Below are 21,992 nucleotides of genomic sequence, written 5' to 3' on the forward strand. Positions count from 1 at the left end.
ATCCAGAAACTGTTTACATGTATCACGATCAAAGCGGTTTCCTTTTTACAATTATTAAAGCTACAGAGAGTGAGAGACAATCGTTTTATAACTTGATAGCACAAGGGGTTCGCTCAATAAGTGAAATTAAGGTGATTGACACCTTTCAAAAAATAAAACACGTTTAAGAATTTTTCTTGTTTTTTTTCCCAGCTTGCAAAGTCTATTGTAATGAAACGCTTTGGGGTGTTTTTATAATCTTCACCTAATTTCTTTTATGCTACAACTGTGTGTGTAACCTCTTCTATGTACAGGCAAGATGTTACTCAGCACACTTCTCCTTTGCTGAACTGTGCAGACAAATTTTGCTGCTATCATCAGACAAAGAAATGAAGGGAAAGATAAACAAACAGATATATTTAGAAATACATAGTACCCAAACAAAATAGAAACTTCTCACTTACATGTAAACTGTAGTGGTGACTAAATCTTTCCATTGAAGCTGATTATTATTAAAACATATGAATCATACAGTACAATGATAACACGTTTCACAGTGTGGGACAGCTTCGTTCAGTGGTGCTCCTGACTTTACAGAGCTAAGGGACAGTATACATATGATTTTAATGTCTCGTGGTGTCATTGACTTATGACACTGAAACAAAGAATAATGACCATTAAATATCTGACCAAACTCCTCCCCGTTTAATTTAGCGTACACACCAAAATGTCCCAAATACTTTGCCAGGCTATCATAATTTACTGTTTAAACTGCAAAATGTGACATTCTGGGCTCAGACGTGCAAACGTGTTTTGTGATTTGTGTCAATTGAAAGAAAAGCAAAAGTGATTAATAACAGTGCTTCAATCACTCCGGTATTTTCCTGCGTGTTGGAGGCGATCCGATGGTTCCAGGGACAGATTCCAACACACTTCGCTTTATTATTCTTTTAGACAGATTTTCAGCAAAGCCGCCGCACTTAGCTGTATAGAGAGACGCCGTTCCTGGACTATCTAATAGAAAAGTCTGGCAGCTTTTGGGGGGAAATACGCTTGCCAAACTTTAGTCAATAGTATAGATTAATTGTAAGTCTGCGAGAAAGGAGTACATTCTATGAAAGGATATGCGTAGACGGCTCTAAGGGACTAACCTCTTCACTGCATTTGATCTAACGCGGAGCACAGTGTCATGGGTTTAAATACTGCGTTGGGTACATCAGTTTGTACGTTATACTAGAAACTGAAAGGTACAGTATGGGTTTCCCATCATTCATGGCCAATGATGATGCTCCTGCAACCAATAAATCAAACCCGGAGAATCTGCAGGCGAGAGTGATCCTCCGTAGCTGTGTGAGGCACCCCCTTATCTGTCTACAACAGTGCTCTCATGCTATTGATTTTTGTCGGTGGATGTCATTCTGAAGCTTAGATATATGTGACTCTTTCATAATATCCTCATGATTCAGTTTGCAAGGGTAACATCCAACGCGCCCCACTCACAGCAGTGGCTCATGTCTACCCACCATCTTATATACACCCCTGCTCCTAAGATAAGACAGGAGCTCTCAACTCCAGTCCTCAACCCCCCCCCCCCCCAACAGGTCAGGTTTTCAGGATATTCAAGCTTCAGTGCAGGTGGCTCAATCTTCGACTGAACCTCTGATTGAGCTACCTGTGCTGAAGCAGGGACTGATGGAGTAACCTGTGCTGCAGCTGGGATATCCTGAAAACCTGACCTTTTGGGGGGCGGAGGGGGGCTTGAGGACTGGAGTAGAGCCCCCCTGAGATAAGAGATAGCTCAGATAGACCCTAAACATATTACACACCTCTACTTCTTGTACATTGCTTATTAGATAGAGGACCCCCAGCGGCACACTCTGCCTCTGCTTCTCTAACTCCCACTCACAGGCTGTACGTAGGGGGAATTGCATCATACTGGGGCTATTGTTAAGTATATACAATTAAAATGGGAATGATTCTGCCCGTTCCTCCAAGCCATTGCCTTTGTAAATTGCCTTGTATAATATCTGTCCATGGTCTCATTACTACATACGGATAACGCTGCCCAGTGACGTACATATATCTGTTTATTATTTCCTATATAGCTACTATATTTATTGTGTGTTGTGTATATGTGTGTGTGTGTGTGTGCGTGTGTGCGTGTGTGTGCGCGTGGGTAGGTGTTTGTGCGTGCATGCGTACGTGTGCGTGCGTGTGTGTGTGCGTGTGCATGTGTGTGTGTGTGTATTTAGAACTCATTATTTAATTACATGTCTGCTAATTTATTTCTCCCCATGTTCAGAGAGGGACAAGTACCTGTATATTACCAAGCAGTATACACTTTAGCCATTGACTGCTACTTATGGTCATTATACGGTTTGATCCTTTTTATATTAACCTTTGTGGTCTAATGGTTTTTTATATAATAATTATTCTTAAAATGTTCATTTAAGTATTCCCTTTTTTTTAATCTATTTACTATATTTTATATTCCTCAGTCCCCAGACCTCCAGTATTTATTCCTATTTATATATCTCTATATCCATAATTGCACCTAATGGGTGTATCTATAAATGTATATTTAGTCATATCTCTGGAATCTTTATTTCACCCATTATTTGGAAAGGGAGCCTCTTGCTTTGTAAGTCTATCACTAAGCAGTACACAATTTAGCTTTTGACTGCCGTTTAGGGGCATTATATTGTACATTCTAGTGGTCAGGTTTATTAGCAGCTGTATTGTCCCTTTTTTTCTGGAATTTCTGTTATATTGAGTTGCAGATGTGTCACCTAATGGGTTAATGAAATGAGTGTCTTTGGTGGCTGAACAAATCCTACGGCAACCAATCAGAGCATAATAACCATGGCAACCAATTGCTACATATACTCAGGCAGTGACACTAGCCACCTATCTGGTTATAACCCTGAGGAAGTGGGAGGGGCCCCGAATCGGCCAGGATGCCAGGCAGTACCCCCCCTCCCCCCCCCCCCGGGGTACGCGGAAGTGACCTACTCTCCAGGCCAAGACAAGTACTCAGCTAGGGTTAAGGACCTTTACTCCTTACATGCGATGTGAATTCCATGAAGTTGTGAGTGTACATTTTTTAGTTACCTTGTATTGAGTGATTACATTTTATTATTGCGCCTTTGGAAGGGTTTTTTGCTCTCATCTTTTACAGAAAACTAATTCAAGTGACCCCAGGACCGCTACGTGAGCAGCAGCACGTCAATGGGCGCCATCCCTGCCCTCAAATACGTACTAACCACACATATACTGTACATTGGACTTTATTAACAGTCTTGATTAACCTAAAATATTTTTTATGGTCACTTATTTTACTATACCCAATATCTCTCATACTTGAATATATATAAATATATATATAAATATATATATATATATAGGTCGAGAAATTATAAAAAGAGCCACTTGCCCCCAAAAAAGACTCTCCCCCCCCCCCAAAAAACGCTCCCTCTCTAATTTCCCTCATTTTACCCGCTGGTGAGACTTAACGGCGACATGGTGCGGCGGCTCCTGGAATTCTCCTGCGTCCCCCCCTTCAACTACTGGCATTCTCCTGCAACTTCATTGAAAATGGCTGCGCAGCGTCAAATGGCGCCGTATTGCCATGACAACAGGACGCCATGTGGCGTCTAGGCGTCCAATTGCCATGTCATGACTTCGCATAGTGTCCTGCTGTCATGGCAATGCGGCCTCATTTGATGCCACTCTGCCATTTTCATGGAAGCTGCAGGAGAGTTTAAGGGGGAGAAGCAGGAGAATGCCGGGAGACGCTGCATCCTGCCGGCGGTCAGTCTCTTGACCACGTGTTGTGGATTCTCTCGCCTTCCATAGCGCTTGGCGTATTGCCCTCCCTCTCCGCATCAGTAGCAGAAGTCGGGGCTTCCACTGGCCACACCTTGATGGCGCTTTGTCCTGACCCCCACTGACTAGCCAATATACTCTTGTTTCACCCTACAGATCGTGGGGCGATCTGCTCTTCTTCATTCCATATTTCTCTCAGAAGTTCCAAAAACTTAGGGGTGCCCCTTTTCATTCCCTTAGTGGCAGATATTCAAATTCAATATTTGTTAAAAAAAAATAACATTTATGATTACATATGTATAGAATCTGTACAATCTATGTGGAATAATACACAATAATTTTTAGTCAATGCCTCTAAATCTATTACATGGCTAAGTGTTAGTATACTGCACTTAGTATTTATACAGGACATTGCTTTATATATACATATATATATATAATACATATATATATATATATATATATATATATATATATATATATATTACGTACCATACCGCCCAAGTGGTTAAATATAGCACAATGGAAATACCATTCAATGGACTACATCCATGAAGTACTGTATAATGAAAGTATTTACAAAGTAATTGTGAGTAGAGACTTCCCTGCCTCTTGTAGAAGAATACTGTAGTTTTAACGTACTGAACATACCCTTACCATTGAACCATGCTGCAGGATATATTGTCCCTCTGTAAATAATATTTATAATACACAAAGATAGGGCTGTCAAATGATGTTTCCTTTTTGAGTAGCTTTAGTTTCCTTATGAAAAAAGCTAAAAGTGACACACGTCCCAGGATCTTTTGTGTGTCAGTGTGTTACACTTGGTTACCTGTATAATCAGATGGCTGGGTGAAGCTGTCACATGCTGTGTGATGTAGACATTCTGTCTGTTGTGTTACAGGCCTTCATGAGGAATGTATCTAAATAAAAATGCTAATCATTTTGCCGTCATGGTGAATCCATCACACAGAAGCATGGCCCTGTTATCATCCTTATGACAGAGGATGCGACATGCTGACATCTGTTCATTTAGCAGCTCCTAATAATTTAAGATGAGCACGCAACAGATTCATGTAGCCTGCAATACATATTAGGTACCAAGTGACATATAAGTGACTTTGTGACTGTGTATTCACATGGAACGTATTCTCCATGTACAGTAAAGTGATTGATGCTGCTCCCTCCTTCTCTAGTAGCATTGTGCATTAATATTGACTAATATATATATATATATATATATATATATATAATATTTGCACTTTGAATCAGGACTGACAAGACTACTGTGAACTATGAGAATATCTTCAAGGAAGCTACAAAATTGGAAACAACAATGGGAGACCTATAAACCAAGCCCACAGGCGGTGTATTTGTATCATTAAATGGAACATGTGTCGATGTATCAATGTAAGTTGCGTTGGTTTTGTCCGCTCCATCAGTTGGTGACTTGGGACTGGTTGTAGGGGTTTAAGAGCAGGTTCTTGCTGCTCATTTTGTGAAGGCTTATCGTAAGCTCCCTGTCTGTGTCCCTTTCTCTGCTTTACTTTGCATTACTTAGTCTTATTACATTTCATGAAAAATCCTCAGTAGCGATATGTCAATGTTTGCAAATTTGCGTTGCAATTTCTCTGCGAACACAATCTGCATCGTTGCCGTTATAGGAAAAATTTTCGCAAAATTGCACCGGTTAAATTCTAATGATCAAAAATGGTGTCACGTCGCTGAGTTTGAGTTTGCAAAGGACATTGCCCAGTCTTTCACAAACACATTCACATATAAAAAAAGAGCACATTTTACCTGGTTTGCGAGCTTCCATCAAAAAATGTGCACACTTCTCCTCTCCGATTAAAGATTTGTGTCACATGCAGATCACTTTGGGGCAGAGTCATCCAGCTCTGCGGCAGGGTATCCCGCCAGATCTAGCGGTAACTGCCATTGCCTTGTTAACACGTGATTGGGTTTGATACGCCCCATCATAGCTTGTTTTATTTCAAGTTTATTTATTATTACTCAGACCCAGGCTAAAAAAAAAAAGAAGTGTTATTTCCCCTTTTATCTATATGGATTGACCGGGACCTTATTAACAGATATTTCTAGATATTCAGTGAAAACGATGAAATTATTATGGATCATGGATTTCCGTCCCTCATGCCACGCGTTGAGCTGTATGAAGTTTGTAAATATCGGGATAACGGGGGAATATCTTCGTTAAGGTGCATTATAAAAGGTTTTACAATCTTCGCAGCTGGAAGCTAAAACCTTGTAAGAAAAAACATACTGGCTTTAGATATTTAACACCCCAGCTCATGTTTACATTTTCCCTAAATAACACCAGGGCAGATGAGTGAAAATATTTCCACTCCCCATGTAAAATGCTCCTGCAGGCAGGATGATAAATACTGAGCCAAGTCCAATAGGTGAAGGGCCAATGGATTTTCCATTAAGCATCCCAGCCTTAATATGGTTGAATGGTTGTCTTCTTTGATTTATTGCCTTGCATGGGCAGGTCTGGAGCTGCCAAGTTCTTTTGTGGATATCTCTTAATTTAAGTTCCACCTTGTTTGTTTATTCATACGCTGGCAGCCCAAGTTCTGTGTACCCCTAGCTGGTCTGCTGCTAACCCCTTACACTGACTTATTAAATAAAGAGCTTTTGTCAGTGTGCCCACGTTCAAGGTCATTTGAAGGTGAATGGGTAAGAGCTAATCTGGCTGGTGAGGGGATACAAGGACCATCTGTGCAGCAATTAATCCACGGCCGATATCCAAGTTCTCCCTGCAGTGAACAGTTGAATAAAATGCCAGGCTGAAGTAGCTGCTTTAGAAAATTGGCACATCTATTTACTGAAACCCTGCCTCGTTCCTAATATCTGAAGCCCTGTCATCAAACTGGAAAGCCAGAATAAATAGCTTCAGCCTTCGCTGTGTCACAAGAGGGATTTAGGCTCCTGTTCAACATGCTGGGAAGTTGTCCTACCCTTATATCCAGCTCCATTCAAGTGATGGGACTTTCCTAGCAAAGGGGGGGCAGCTTCATGTCATTTTGCAGGTGTGCTCAAGCCCGTTCCTCCAGACCCTCCAAAAGGTCAGGTTTTCCAGGATATCCCAGCTTCAGTCCAGGTGGCGTAATCGGTGGCTTAGTCGAAGACTGCATCCCCTCTCCTGAAGCAGGGATATCTTGAAAACCTGACCTGTTGGGGGGATCTTGAGGACTGGAGAAGAGCACCGCTGTTGTATTGAACAAGCCTTAGAATCAGACCTATTGGGGGAGGGGTGGTGGGAGGGGGGCTGGGGTTTGGGAATGGCTGTTTTTTTATTGGTTCTTCAAGCAGCAAAAGCATATGGAGAGTGATTAAAAGATCGATAATCTGTTTTATTTTTTTGGTCTTTATCTTTTGTCCTATTTCATTTTCTATTTAATCTTTGCTTTAGAAATGTGTTGAGCTCGTTTGCTTAATTCATGTTTTTCTTTGTGAGAGTTACTAATTAAATTGAGAGACAAATCAGGGAATATAGGTGTACTTATAAATCAGAGTAGATTGTGATAATAATAGACGGGGGGGAGGGGTGGGTGGGGACCTTTTAATACAGTACACCCGATATTGTTCAGCAATATGCCGCTGTACACAGAGCTCTTCAAATCCCGGAGGTCTCTCTGATGCGTTACCTGCAACCAGTGGACAAAGTGGCTTAAATAAGCAGTGTAACTGTGTCTGACTTGAAAAATATCTCCATTTATTTCGCATCAGGAGAAAGCCATTATATAGAAAGATTATTATATTATTTATGTTTAGAAGGCAGAAAGCGAGAGTGCTCTGCTGTTGTAAGTTAAAAAGCAGTGGTACTTTTTACCGTCTCAGTCATTGACTAAGCCACTGATTGAGCTACCTGTGCTGAAGCAGGGATATCCTGAAAACCTGACCTGTTTGTGGCCCGAGAGTACTGGAGTTGGCCGCTCCGGCCCTAGTACCATCACACTTGACAATGCACAAATGCTCTGTACACACTGATACAGCAAGGCCCCGCTTCTCGGCGCCCCGCTTTTCGGCGATACGGCAGTACCGAAAAAGGGGCCGCCATGTCTGCGCATGCGCAGAACGGGCCGGTCCGGGGTCGCGCATGCGCAGAACGGGACGTTCCGTGGTCGCGCATGCGCAGAATGGGGTTTTTGCTGATGTTGCGCATGCGTAGAACGCATTGCTGGTCTGCGCATGCGCACATAACGAAAATCGCCGGTTCCGCTTTCCGGCGATTTTCGGTTCGCGGCGGGTCCTTAGAACGGAACCCGGCGCATGACTGGGGCCCTGCTGTACTCTCTCCTGGCTCATGAATCGGACTCCCAGCCAGGAAACGGTAACTTTGCGGTTCTCCAAGACCAGTATGGTGAACTTTGCAATCCTTGCACGGTAAAGTCAAACTCCCAGTGATTCAGTGCTGATCATTTCTATGTTTTTAGAATTGTGCCTAATTCTGTCATTGTAAAATACAGGCTGAGTGCAGCTTGCCTGACTGTCCCGTACTGCTGCAGCCTGACACACGTGTGCTTACAAAATGCATTTAAAATGTAAATTTGTTGCCCCTCTTTCGCTTCACTAACCTGGGAGCTGAGAGGCCGCTGCATATCAATGTGAAGAGAAGAACCCAAATGTTACCGCATGTTTTCCTATATTAGAGGACTATGCTAACCAGCTCCCAGGCTCTGTATGACTGATATGCAGAGCGTCTCACCTCCCAGGCTCTGGATGACTGATATGCAGAGCCTCTTGCCTCCCAGACTCTGTATGACTGATATGCAGAGCGTCTCACTTCCCAGGCTATGTATAACTGATATGCAGAGCCTCCCAGGCTCTGTATGACTGATATGCAGAGCATCTCACCTCCCAGGCTCTGTTTGACTGATATGCAGAGCCTCTCTGCTCCTCCCAGGCTCTGTATGAATGATATGCAGAGCGTCTCACCTCCCAGCCTCTGTATGACTGATTTGCAGAGCATCTCCCTCCCAGGCTCTGTATGAATGATATGCAGAGCCTCTATGCTCCTCCCAGGCTCTGTATGACTGATATGCAGAGCGTCTCACCTCCCAGGCTCTGTATGACTGATATGCAGAGCATCTCCTTCCCAGGCTCTGTATGACTGATATGCAGAGCCTCTCTGCGCCTCCCAGGCTCTGTATGAATGATATGCAGAGCCTCTCTGCTCCTCCCAGGCTCTGTATGACTGATATGCAGAGCGTCTCACCTCCCAGCCTCTGTATGACTGATTTGCAGAGCATCTCTCTCCTAGGCTCTGTATGACTGATATGCAGAGCCTCTCTGCTCCTCTCAGGCTCTGTATGAATGATATGCAGAGAGTCTCACCTCCCCGGCTCTGTATGACTGATATACAGAGCATCTCCCTCCCAGGCGCTGTATGAATGATATGCAGAACCTCTCTGCTCCCAGGCTCTGTATGAATGATATGCAGAGCCTCTCACCTCCTCGGCTCTGTATGAATGATATGCAGAGCCTCTCACCTCCCAGGCTCTGTATGAATGATATGCAGAGCCTCTCTGCTCCCAGGGGCTGGACTCAGAACCAGAACTCAGAACATTAAGAGCAGGACAGCCACTGGCGCTGGGTGAGGATTCCAAGAGCAATCATTTTCAATGCACGAGTGTAAAAACTGCTTCTTCCGCTTCTTTGTTTTCCGATATAACATGACTACATTACTTTGTTGCAACATTGCCCTGTATCACCAAATATGAGCTGCCCGGCATCATGAACCTGGGGCATCCTTCCTGCCCAAATCCTGCATAACTCTACACCTGGCGCTGTGAGTAATGAGCTTGTTTCACATGCCGGGCTTGTAGGAGTGGGAAAAAAAACCGCGCAAGATTAAATACACTCTCCCGCTTTCAATCAGTTTAATGCACCTGCATGCGATATTGTTGACTTTTGAAATAAATTGCCTTTTCATTTCATAAAACTTAGTGCATGTCACAAAACTCTGCATATTACCGTTCCTGTTTGATGAAGAGGGCACAGTCCCTGAGCATGTACAAATGTTTTATTCCACATTCTGTTTTCCGCGCCGCGATTGAATGCGTTTAAGTGAAATGATAATGGAGCAGGGATAGAAAGCTTCAGCATTTACTATCCGGTCTTAAAAATAAGTGTTTGACATTTTGGGGACTTTAGAGGCCAATCCTGGGATGCTGGAAATGCGCAAACTGTCAGACCGGTTAGTAGTCAAGAGATTGAAAACAATGATATTCACAGAGAACACACATGCTACTGTATGTCCTCATTAGAGATGGGAGAATTTGGGGGGGGAATTTGGATCCGCAGCGGATTGGCCGGTTCCTTTTGGTCCGCGGATTTCAGTGGATCAATGTCAAAAGGGGCGATTCGCGTTTTGCGGATTTATTATTATTATTATTATTGCCAATACACTTTGCGGTTTCTGCAGCCCGGGGACGGATTTTTAGAATCCAATCTGCCGATGCAGCAATTCAGTGTCGGATTCTATCCCCATCTACAGTTGGCGGAAAAAGATTGTACACCCTCTCTGAATTCTATGGTTTTACATATCAGGACCTAATAACAATCATCTGTTCCTTAGCAGGTCTTAAAATTAGGTAAATGCAACCTCAGATGAACAACAACACCAGAGACTCTCATATCCACCACCAGCTTAAGTTCTTTCAAATCTAAGGCTGTCTCACACTTTAATCTGGTCTGTAACTGTTTCATACGCTCATAATATATATTTTCTTTAACTGTGCACGCAATGTCTCTGTATATAATGTATACCTTGTTCATTTATGTAACTGTACTTGTAACCATGTATTATTTGTTTTACTCTGTGCCCAGGACATACTTGAAAACGAGAGGTAACTCTCAATGTATTACTTCCTGGTAAAATATTTTATAAATAAATAATATTACACTGTGTCATGATTTATTTAACAAAAATAAAGCCACAATGGAGAAGCCATGTGTGAAAAACTAAGTACAATTATGATTAAATAGCTTGTAGAACCACCTTTAGGAGCAATAACTTGAAGTTAGCATTTTCTGTATGCCTTTATCAGTCTCTCACATCGTTGTGGAGGAATTTTGGCCCACTCTTCTTTACAACGTTGCTTCAGTTCATTGAGGTTTATGGGCATTTGTTTATGCCCAGCTCTCTTAAGGTCCAGCCACAGCATTTCAATGAGATTGAGGTCTGGACTTTGACTGGGCAATTGCAACACCTTGATTCTTTTCTTTTTCAGCCATTCTGTTATAGATTTGCTGGTGTTCTTTGGATCATTGTCCTGTTGCATGACTCAATTTTGGCCAAGCTTTAGCTGTCGGACAGATGGCCTCACATTTGACTCTAGAATACTTTGGTATACAGAGGAGTTCATGGTCGACTCAATGACTGCAAGGTTCCCAGGTCCTGTGGCTGCAAAACAAGCCCAAATCATCACCCCTCCACCACCGTGCTTCACATTTGGTATGGGGGGCTTGTGCTGATATGCTGTGTTTTGGTTTTCGCCAAACGTGGTATTGTGCATTATAGCCAAACATCTCCACTATGGTCTCGTCTGTCCAAAGTACATTGTTCCAGAAGTCTTGTGGTTTGTTCCAATGCAACTTTGCAAACCTAAGCAGTGCTGCCATGTTCTTTTTAGAGAGAAGAGGCTTTCTCCTGGCAACCCTTCCAAACAAACCATACTTGTTCAGTCTTTTTCTAATGGTAGTCATGAACTTTAACATTTAACATGCTAACTGAGGCCTGTAGAGTCTGAGATGTAACTCTTGGTTTTTTTGCAATTTCTCTGAGCATTGCCCGGTCTGACCTTGCTGTGAATTTGCTGGGGCGTCCACTCCTGGGAAGATTGGCAACTGTCTTGAATGTTTTCCACTTTTGAATAATCTTTCTCACTGTAGAATGATGGACTTTAAATTGTTTGGAAATGGTCTTATAACCCTTCCCAGATTGATGCGCAGCAACAGTTGCTTATCTAAGATCATTGCTGATGTCTTTCCTCCTTGGCATTGTGTTAACACACACCTGAATGCTCGAGACCAGCAAAATGCTAAAACTTCGGCTTTTATAGAGGTGGTCACACATGCTGATGATCAATTAATCAAGGGCATTTGATTAGCAGCACATGTCTGCTACTTAGCATCTTAATTCCTAATGAAGCAGTAAGGATGTACTTAGTTTTTCACACATGGCTTCTCCATTTTGGCTTTATTTGTGTTAAATAAATCATGACACGGTGTAATATGTCGTGTGTTGTTGTTCATCTAAGGTTGTATTTACCTAATTTTAAGACCTGCTAAGGAACAGATGAGTGTTATTATGTCCTGATATGTAACACCATGGAATTCAAAGAGCGTGTACTTTCTTTTTCACACAACTGTATGCCCAAAGTCATGCAGTAGCTTTTATATATATATATATATATATATATATATATATATATATAAAGCCTCTCTTGCATTCCCAGTAAAATCAACCCCACACTGATGAGACCCATCAAGGTCGAAACAGCTGTCTGTGGGTGGTTTTCTGGGTATGCACCTTAACCCTGGCTGTGCTCAAAGCTGTGACCATGCAGCAAGCTTAAGCCTATAGGGAACCATGTTAAAAATGGTTATTGAGGCAAAAAGTGACACTGTGTGCTCATTTGCATGTCATTTCCCAGAATCCCTTGCTGCAGTGGAAGTGCTGTATGCTGGGTGATAATGGGGAAAGGCGGGGTTGCAGACCTGCCTAAGACATGCAGATGAGCATACAGCTATATTTGCATATTTGCTTTCCTGTGGAGGGTTTTTGTCACTTTTTTTACTCACCATAACTTAACTCAGTATTATGGTTTGGCCTATCCCATAAGCCTCTCTTGCATTCCCAGTAAAATCAACCCCACACTGATGAGACCCATCAAGGTCGAAACAGCTGTCTGTGGGTGGTTTTCTGGGTATGCACCTTAACCCTGGCTGTGACCATGCAGCAAGCTTAAGCCTATAGGGAACCATGTTAAAAATGGTTATTGAGGCAAAAAGTGACACTGTGTGCTCATTTGCATGTCATTTCCCAGAATCCCTTGCTGCAGTGGAAGTGCTGTATGCTGGGTGATAATGGGGAAAGGCGGGGTTGCAGACCTGCCTAAGACATGCAGATGAGCATACAGCTATATTTGCATATATATATATATATATATATATATGTGTGTAGAGGTATCAGTACCGTGTTAGCCGAGCTTCAATAATCAAAAAATAAATAGATGATACCGTTCTGTGGCTAACGAAATGCTTTTATTTGTGCGAGCTTTCGAGATACACTGATCTCTTCTTCCGGCGATGTTACAATGAATGAAGCAAGGATAACTTGAAAACAGTGTCTCTTGGAATGTTATCTGTGCTTGTCCTTCCCCCGGTGTGGATGTGTTTTATGGCTAGAGGTGTCAAAGGGTAACTGAAAGCAAGTGAAGAAAGAGTGTGTATGTGTATCAGTGTGAATAAAAATGAATGGAGAGCCCACAGTATAAACAGTGCTCTACACAAGATGTGTGTGGAGTGAGAGGGATATAAATGGTGTGGGTGGGTGTGGAAATGTGAGAGTTTGTAGCACAACTAAAAGTGTGTGTGGATACTATGTGGTCCCTATTGGTGTATATGGATGGAGAAATAAGGAGTATTAGTATGTGTGAGAGACAGCTGTGTGTGCATACATATAGCACAGTATGTACAGACATGGCCTTTAGCGCTCATGGGAAGAGAGTTCGCTAGTGTCAGTAATGACTCATAAAATTTCGATTTCTGTTTAGGCCACTGCTAAGTATCCCGAACAGTTGCATAAATTTGTATTCATGCAACCGTCTCTCTTTCGGGGTTTTAAGATTACCTTTGAGTATGGCGACCCTCAGATCGTTCATCTTATGGCCAGAGTCAGAGAAATGTTCGCCAACAGGACTGTCTCTTGTTCCGCGTGTGATGCTGTGGCGATGCAGGTTCATTCTCTTGTTTAGCCCCTGTCCTGTCTCACCTATGTAGTAGCAGCCCCCTGGGCATTTCATGCACATGATGAGGTACACGACATTGCTGGAGGAACAGGTGTACCCTCCTCTGATTTTGTATTCCCGATTCTTGTGTGGTATTTGTATATATTGTGACAAACGCCCCTCTTTTGTAGTGCTGACGTCTGTCTGGGTTCTTCCCGACACAGTCTTCTAGGGTTAATTATACAACAAACAGGATCATGCAAAGTATTATGCTGCTTAACTCAGGCTTCTGCCTGCTTTATTTTCATCCAAGTAAGGTACTGCAGCTTTAACATGTGAAGGTTAGAGGTACTCAGATACTTTCATTCAGCAGTTCACATATTTCAGTGTTACAATATTTCCCACACTGTTATTTCAAGAAATAAAACCAAAATCATATAAGCAAAATCCTATCCCTTTCAGGGATCTAACTACACATCAGAATCAGTCTCTCTAACAGCTGCTGGCCAACTAAACTGGTTCCCCAGCTTAAAACAATGCTCTCTCATTTAGGGTCACAAGATACAGCACAGTCTTTTAGCAACAGCAGTAACCATTTGTTTTGTCTTATCTGCTTGTGGTGTCCAGGCAAATCCTCTGGTACTGTGATACGTGGAGGAGCCGTCAACCCCGACACTGGAAACAGGGGAGCAGCGATACCCCCAGCCTCCAGGCTCTAAGGAGAGAGAGTGAAATGCAAAACCTCTCTGCTCTAAGTACCTGTGCATGTGATTAGAAGAGCAGGTGAGGGAGAACTAGAGCCATTGTAATCTGTGGTCTGGATTTTCCATCCAGCTGCCTGAGTTAATGGGAAGATGTGGAACGGATCATTTTTAGCTATTCCTGCACTTTCTGCTCTAAAATGGGGCAGAAAGCTGCCTAACATCTTTGGACTATGTCACATATCCCCCTCCCCAGCTCACACCTACTGGGGTGAGCGGCCATGGACCTCACTGGGGTGAGCGTCCTACCTGAAATACTTGAGCTAACTCCTCAGTACAACATTAAGTATTCACATGACACGAATATGAACTTTTTCCACGGCAATTATGGACAATAGGTTTCGTCATAAGAGACTATACTTGGCAAACATATTTTGTTGCTCTCTATTAGGGAACTATTTTGAAAAATAAGTGTCTAGCACACATTCTTACAACCCAGGATCTGCTAAATATATTCACAAAACCAGACAATTTCTATTACCTCCCTGGGTTTTTCTACTCTATGAATCTCATATATTTACCAACCGAAAAGGGCATTTTTTTTTTTCTATATTGTAAGCTACCACTATTTTTTTTTTTTTTCTTTTCTTATACTACAGCCTTGTAATCTTAAGGGCCATCAACCCTGTATATTAATTTGTAGTTTTACCTACATTTTCAATGAAGAGAAAAAAAAATACAACATTGCAATATTTACAAAAATGCTTTTCTAAAGGCATAGTATAGCATATACTGTAGTAGTGACATAGTCCACTCGTATAACATAAAAATCGGTCAGTTCCCAAACATTTTTCCTTTTTTTTTCTTGACTTCCAGTCCATTACACCCTCTGACTTTATTTCAACACCCGCTGCAGCCTGCAAATGACTGGACTGTTTCTTCAGCCACTGACGAGACCCTCGGTCCGGATTCTCCTTGGCTCCACAGTGTGGTCCAGAGTGGCGAGATCTGGAACTATTCAGGCGCCGTGTTGACCTTTGTTGCTTTTTCTTTTCAATCTTTGATTTCCCTTTTGGGGCCATTACCAGGCCTTTGCGTTTTGAAGACCTAGTTGCCTCTGTACAAACGTAGTCCATATTAACAACGTCATCAGGATCTGTCAACAAGTTTGTGTTTTCAGGAACTGCCACCCACTTGGCTAAAACATCTTCTGTGGTGGCCTGGCTGCGTTCACTAGTTTGATAATCTTCTGGACAACGTAAATGAAATTGAGGATCTGGATTTTTGAATCCCAGATCAGGGAGAATATTCTTAGGAGGGTGCCTATCTGTTTCTGGAATAACAGCAGCACAATCAAAGTCAATTCTTTCTCCTTCCTCTTTGTCATCAGTGAGGACATTGACTTTAAGTGTATAGGAACGTACAGCTTGCTTGGTTAGGAGGTAGGATTGATAGCCCGACTGAACCACTTTAGCAGCTTCTCCCATGTCCTGGTAGCGTCTTTGTTGCTGTCCTTTATTTCTTTTTCCACTCAGTGCAGCTGCTAATTCAACTTCTTTGGAGTTGAGTTGCGACTCCATGTCTGTCATTTGTTTCAGAGCAAAGTTTAACTCTGTTTCATTTTTTCTATTCTTGACCTGCAGCTGCAGGTGCTCCTCTCGGGTCTTGTTCAGCTCCAGCAGCAGCCAGGCCCCCTCATTTGCCGTGTGGTCCAGCTGCTTGTGGATATCGGCCATCTCGCTTTCATAGCGCAATGTCAGGCAGACCACCTGACGGACGGACACCTCCTCCATTTCGGCGCACTGTATCTCGCGCTCAGCCATCTGCTTCTGCAGCTCTTCCTGTATTTCTAGCTTTTCCTGTGTAGCCAGGTCTCCCCTGCTGAGCAGCACCCCCCTCACCTGGTGTTCGATCGCGGGCGCCACCGAGGCCAATGGCGGCCCCGCGCAGCGATCGAACAGGTGAGAGCCGCCAGGTCCCGGCTCGGGGGTTGCTGGGGACGCGTGCGGCCGGTTGCTAAGGCCGCACGCGCGTCGCAGGGCTCCCGGCGCTCCCGGAGCCGGGCGGGCAGGGCGCCGCCATTGCCCCTTAGTCGCGCATGCGCAGTTAGAGCCCCAGATTCAGGGCAGAGTCGCGCGAGGGCAGGAACAGGCCAGGAGAGTCGCGCATGCGCAGAAGTAGGTAGGGAATACAGCCAGCCTTTAGAGGGTCGCACGAGAGAGGGGGGAGGGGTTGCGGCGGCCATTAGGGGTTAGTGTAGGTGCAGGAAAGGCACGCACGCGGCCCCAATGTTATTGCAGGCGCCCAGGGACTACAATTCCCATAGTGCTTAGCGAGGGAGGCACCAGGTGCCTCATAGGAGCCAATAGGGCTGCAGGACAGTCAGGAGAGCAAGTGGATACATTTGGCGGGCTTGCAGCCTGCGAGTCAGTCAGAGGAAGGAGCAGACAAGGGAAGGAGGTAGGGTACAGGAGCGAGGGACTCCCTGTACTAGGCCAGCACCCCCTTGGCCCAAGATAGCCCTGAGTCCCCCAGTAGTGTGAGTGTTGCCAGGGACAGCCCTCAGGATAGGGAACCTGTCACTTACTTTAGTTGGCAACTGGGGAACAGAAGGGAAGATAAGGACAACCGGGGGGGTTTCATAGCGGTAACCAATCCGGGGAGCCATAGCCCAGGGTCCTGTTGTAAGTTAGTGGCACGAGACAGCTGGGGGGTTCATAGCGGTAACCAGTCCGGGGAGCCATAGCCCAGGGTCCGTGTTGTGAGTGGCGAGGCGAGGGGGGGGTTCATAGCGGTAACCAATCCGGGGAGCCATTGCCCAGGCCGGCGTTGCGCGTAGTACGAGGCAACTGGGGGGGGTTCATAGCGGTAACCAGTCCGGGGATCCATGGCCCAGGGCCCGTATTATGAGTAGGGTGGGTACAAGACCTACCTATATAGGATAGGCAACCCCGAATGCCCTAGGAGATTGACCTTAAGCCACTTAAGGATGCTGTGCTATAGGGACGGCCTGTAGTGCAGGGTGTGTCACGTTGCTGTATCGTTAGAGAGGGACTCAGCGGATGCTGCGGTTCCAGTGACGGAGTTCGGACCCACGTTGGGGGTCCACAGAGAATATCGCCAGGATAGGATCAGACGGATTCATCACGCGTCTGACCCTTTGTGAAGCGTTGCTGATCCGAGCACTGGAGTGCTCGGCAGGTATCTACAGTTCTAAGTGCACCACCGGGCCCTTAGCTTAATAGTGACTGCGCAGTCACCCATTGACTCTCTGCAAGAGTGCGGGACATTGGGTGGGGTTCTTTGGACACTGGGTGGGATCACCTAGTGTTGGGGAATCGTCCTGCGAGACGTCACGGTTAGTGTCTCCTCCTGAGAGGGACACAGGTTATGTTATGAATGTGATGTGTCGTATTACATGTTAGTAAAGTCCTTAGTTATTATACCCCATTGTGTATGTGATCATTGTGTTTGTCCTGCGAGGATTCACTTCCCCCTCTGGTGGGAGCCATCGCAGGTGGAGGCGCTGCACCTATTGAGTAAGTGGTTACCCCTAGTATAATTGCCCCAGGTTCCCCGTGGCGGAGGCTCAGCCCTCCTGCGAGCCAACAGGTAATGCACCACACCGGTAACACTGCATGTTCTACTCACCCACACTATATATGCGATTGGGTGGGGTGGAATACCCGTTACACCTGGATCAATTGCTTCTCCACTTTTGCTGCTTGGTGAAGCTTCTTATCACCTTCACTGATCTGGTCAGTCAAGTCTAAATTTTTCTGTTTCAGAATTACATTCTCTCTCTTTACAGTCTCTAAATTACTCAGGGCATTCTCATAGGTTTCTTTCAATATTCCCAGCTCTGTGTTCAGACCGTGGCCCTCCAGGAGTGAGTTTTGCACCTCTGTGCTGAGCGTGTGAACCTCTTGCAGAGCCTTCCCGTATTTCTGTTTTAGGATAGCAATCGATTTGTCAGACTTAATCTGTTTTTCCTCTATGGTGGCAATTACGGTGTTGGCCTTTTTCAGACTAGTCGTCACCTCTTCCAGCTCACTCCGTAAGAGAGACTCTGTTTTCTTCAAAGTCTCGTGCTCTTGTAAAGCTGGAAGTATACACCTCTGTAACTCGGCGTTCGCTTCTCGCTCCTTGTTCCAACATTCTCGCACCTTATTGTTAGATTCTTGTTCCTTCTTCCAACATTCTCGCTCCTTCATCAATCCCTGCCGCAGGACTTCATAATCATGGCGGGCAGCTTGGAGTGCAGAAACCAAAGCCTCTTTATCCTGGTTCAAGGATTCAGCTTCCCTTTTCTCCTCCTTTTCCTTTGCCACTGTTCCCGTGACAATTCTGCTAGTCACTCGGGTCTGCAGCACATCTCGGCGCCTTTCTGACGCATGTCCTGACAGCGCAGGTTCAAGTGGCTCGGTCACTTCCCCTGTGACACCTGTTCTTTTTCTTCTTTCTTTTTGCTTTATTAGCTCCAGAGATATCAGTGGTACTGGGCACACACTCACTGGTATCAGCTTCCACATCTTGCTTGCACTCATAGGGCGTTGCTTGTTTTTGCAGCTGTTTGTCTTTGAAAATTTTGGGGCACACATCTTCCATGTGACCTACTTTATGACAGGCCCAGCATACTAAATTCATCTGTGGGTACGGCTCTCCTCCAGGGGCCACATATGAGTCGTCATCATCATCATCATCGTATGGCCTGAAGGGACACTGTTTTTCATGATTATGTACATTACAAAACAAACATTTCACGTCGGCCATTTTAGAAACCCGGCAGGGACAATCTGCTAGCTGCAATTTCACTCACTTCAGCAACTTGCATACAGCACTTGCTAGCTGCAAATTCACTCACTTCAGCAAAAGGCATTAGCTTTACAAACAGCACTTGCTAGATGCAATTTTTTTTTTTTTCTTCAGCAAAACATTTTGGTTTTCTGTTTGGGTTCAGGGTGCTATTGCATCCACACTTCGCACATTCTCTGTGTATGCTAGAAGCACAACTGATATACACAGTGGGACAGACTTCACTCATAGCATCTGTACTTTAGTTCAGCTGGGCGGCCATTTTAAACCCCCGCATTTCTTTGCAAACCCACAGACTTTTTAGTGTCGACCCGCATTCTCCACCATATGTGACAAACGCCCCTCTTTTGTAGTGCTGACGTCTGTCTGGGTTCTTCCCGACACAGTCTTCTAGGGTTAATTATACAACAAACAGGATCATGCAAAGTATTATGCTGCTTAACTCAGGCTTCTGCCTGCTTTATTTTCATCCAAGTAAGGTACTGCAGCTTTAACATGTGAAGGTTAGAGGTACTCAGATACTTTCATTCAGCAGTTCACATATTTCAGTGTTACAATATTTCCCACACTGTTATTTCAAGAAATAAAACCAAAATCATATAAGCAAAATCCTATCCCTTTCAGGGATCTAACTACACATCAGAATAAGTCTCTCTAACAGCTGCTGGCCAACTAAACTGGTTCCCCAGCTTAAAACAATGCTCTCTCATTTAGGGTCACAAGATACAGCACAGTCTTTTAGCAACAGCAGTAACCATTTGTTTTGTCTTATCTGCTTGTGGTGTCCAGGCAAATCCTCTGGTACTGTGATACGTGGAGGGGCCGTCAACCCCGACACTGGAAACAGGGGAGCAGCGATACCCCCAGCCTCCAGGCTCTAAGGAGAGAGAGTGAAATGCAAAACCTCTCTGCTCTAAATACCTGTGCATGTGATTAGAAGAGCAGGTGAGGGAGAACTAGAGCCATTGTAATCTGTGGTCTGGATTTTCCATCCAGCTGCCTGAGTTAATGGGAAGCTGTGGAACGGATCATTTTTAGCTATTCCTGCACTTTCTGCTCTAAAATGGGGCAGAAAGCTGCCTAACATCTTTGGACTATGTCACAATATATATATATATAAATTATTAAGGTAATGAAGCTGCTTTTATTTTGATAACTGAGTATTGTAGCAGGGGGTCTCCGGAGCTGAATCACATTAATTTCAGCCCTGGGGACCCCCTGTTTCCTGAGTTACAGGCCCCGTTATGGGGTGCTGGTATCCCCCTGATTTGTTTAAATCTCTCGGTCACGTGAATTTAACCATGGCGGGTAACTTGGGAAGCAGGGGGTCCCCGGGGCTGAAATGAATGTGATTCAGCTCCAGAGACCCCATGCTACAATACTATGTTATTAAAATGAAAGCCCCGCGATTGCCTGTTAGACGCGCGCAGGGAGTGTGACAGATTCAGTCTCACCCTTAGGCTGCGGTCCCAGTCATGACTGTGACACGCGCGCCCGGAGTGTGTGGGGGGGGGGGGCGTCGCGTGCACAGCGCTAACCGCGATCTGCGGTTTCAGGAGAGAGGGAGAGGTTGCGACGGGAGGGGGCGTGTTCGGGTTTTGCGGGGGCGTGGCCATGACCTCACGCGGCTGGTTCGCCCTCATTGGCTGAACCGCCGGCGGGGGCGTGGCCACGGCTCCGTCGCAAGTTCCACACACAATTTTTTTGAGTGTGTGGAATCTTGCTGTACAGCGCGGCTGCTGAATGTGCGCCGACGCATGTACTCGGCCCTGAGTGACTGGGGGGGGGGGGCGGTGTTTGTGCGCACAGTGCACGCCGAGGCGTGCGCTGTGGCAGTCACTGGGACTGCAGCCTCAGTGTGCGTCTCCTGCAGACAGGAGCAGCCCGGGAGGATTCACACAGTGCGAGTCCCATTCAAACGCAGAAAGCGCCAGTCGGAAGCGACAGAACCGGTTGCTACATCTGTAAGAGGAGATATGATAACTATATTCAAATATATACGGGGACAATACAAGGAGCTTTCAAAATAACTATTCATCCCACGGGCAGTACAAAGGACTCGGGGCCATCCCTTAAGGTTGGAGGAAAGGAGATTTCTCCAGCAACAAAGGAAAGGGTTCTTTGCAGTAAGGGCAGTTACAGTGTGGGATTCATTACCCATGGAGACCGTGATGGGAAATATAGGATAAAGTATCTGTCGTATAAATGTAGCATAGGTTTAACTTGATGGACGGATGTCTTTTTTCAACCTCATCTACTATGTCACTCTGTCACTATATAACATTGCAGAAGCAACAAGTGCATGGCCTGAAAGGTTTCCAGTATGATTTGAATGCCTGATTTTCTGGAAAATGACCCAGTATCAGCTTATGCTGACTTTGTCAAGGTCATTTTGGCGGCTGTGTATTAAGTCTCCCAGCTTCAACATTTACAAAAAACTAGAGCAATAAAATTGAACCATACTGTATGTATAAGACAGGATAGACAGGATATTTTGCTTCATATCCCCCATAATCTCTATATCTTTTATGTGTCACAATTCCAGCTGCTTTATTTTACTATTTATCGTAAGGCAAAACAACGTTAGCAGTGTGTAAGTGTATATGACTAACTATTATAGATCAACACACTTTTGTGGGATGCTTTCTGCATCAGGAGAAGACTCACACACTTTTTGGAAACTGTCTTTATTTGG

The 21,992-nt window shown here is 44.6% G+C and overlaps 1 protein-coding gene across 3 annotated transcripts in view; it reads left to right on the forward strand.

Annotated features, from left to right (window-relative positions):
* The window catches only part of LRRC4C (leucine rich repeat containing 4C), a 624,976-nt gene that overhangs the window by 117,467 nt on the left and 485,517 nt on the right, over positions 1–21,992 (forward strand). The window lies entirely within an intron of this gene.

This window comes from Ascaphus truei, chromosome 12 (assembly GCF_040206685.1).
Source record: "Ascaphus truei isolate aAscTru1 chromosome 12, aAscTru1.hap1, whole genome shotgun sequence".
In the NCBI taxonomy this organism is placed as follows: domain Eukaryota; kingdom Metazoa; phylum Chordata; class Amphibia; order Anura; family Ascaphidae; genus Ascaphus; species Ascaphus truei.